Below are 1,496 nucleotides of genomic sequence, written 5' to 3' on the forward strand. Positions count from 1 at the left end.
TTCATCAAGGAGAGCAGCATGATTTCTGCTAGGCACAGAAACTGGAGGGGTGGGGATAGGGTTGAGGGAACATTACATAGAAAGCACACCCCGATAATCACCTGCATGAGAGCCACACTGGCCGGCAAGCCCTGGTCGGCTCAGTCTCTGCAGTCACAGGCATGAGGCCTGGAGGGCAGACACCTGGCACTGCTGACCACCCCAAGGTCATGGCTTCTGCCCCTTCTCTGCTGCCCATCAGTTCTAAGCTTCTGGCAACATTGCCTGCTGCCCTGCCTGAACGACTCTTCATGAAAAGCAAATGTTGCCAGGATAGCTTATGAGTACATTTACCAGGAAAGCAGCTCTGATTGACGCTGAAACCCCCTTCTCACAGCCCTGGCAGCTCCCCTACCCCTGATGTGTACATGCTTGCAGCTCTGACCTCGCTCAGTGTCCACATAGGCTCTGTCCCCTGGACAGCCCAATGCAGACTCAATGTTGAGTCAGAAATACACAAAGAGGCTGACGGTTATGAACCGCCTGCCTGTCCCCCAAAACACAGGTTGAAATCTTCACCCTCAGTGCGATGCTGTCAGGAGGTCTTTGGGAGGTGATGAGTTCCCGAGGCTGGAGCCCCATGAATGGAGTTTGTGCCTCAGACAAGGAGCCCAGCAAATCTGTCACCCTCCCACTGTGTCAGGGCCAGAGAGGTGTGTGTGAACCAGGAAGGGGCCCACACCAGAACCCACCCGTACGGCACCCTGATCCCGCCTTCCAGCCTCTAAAACTACGAGAAACAAATTTCTGTTGTTCATAAGCCACTCAGTCAATGGTGTTTCGTTGCAGCAGCCTGAGATGCCTGAGGTGACAATGCTCACCGTCCTATAGAGACGGCTAATTCCCCTCACCCAGAAAGAGGGGTTTAATTAAAATCCCTGTCTCTCCTCGCTGCCACCACAGATCTCATTCCCCCACCCCGTAAGCCAGCAGATGCTACGATTAAAGGAAAAGGAGGATCGTTTTAGACCAGCCCCTCCATGTCGGTCTGAAGCATTTGACTTTGTCCACTTCCACGGTGGCCGTGTCACCGGATTCCCCATGCCAGCTCTGCATCTGTACCGGGTCCCAGGCTCTGCACAGACTTCTCCAGTTGCCCATCCAGCACACCTATTTCCCCTTCTCCTTTGCAGATTGTCCTTCAATCCGCAATCTTCTGGTTGCCTCTCTACAACCCAAGGCCTTCCAATCCAGCCATTCAAGGTGAGCTCAGCCGTGCACTGGAGTCCTTGGCTCAGGTAACCCAGACCCAAGCCATTGGCACCAACCACCTACTGGCTGTGGGGTCTGCACAGCCACCAGCTGCCCCAGCCACACCAGGGCCTGGGAGGGGAGGCAGAGGAAGCTGTGAAGCTGCCAACAGCCGTGCGGGGACAGGAGCCTCTGGGATGAGGATGCCATGGAAGGAAATTCAGAGAAAGAGCCCCAGGGCTGGACGGGTCATGTCCAAAGTCTGC

This window comes from Macaca mulatta, chromosome 11 (genome assembly GCF_049350105.2).
Source record: "Macaca mulatta isolate MMU2019108-1 chromosome 11, T2T-MMU8v2.0, whole genome shotgun sequence".
In the NCBI taxonomy this organism is placed as follows: Eukaryota; Metazoa; Chordata; class Mammalia; order Primates; family Cercopithecidae; genus Macaca; species Macaca mulatta.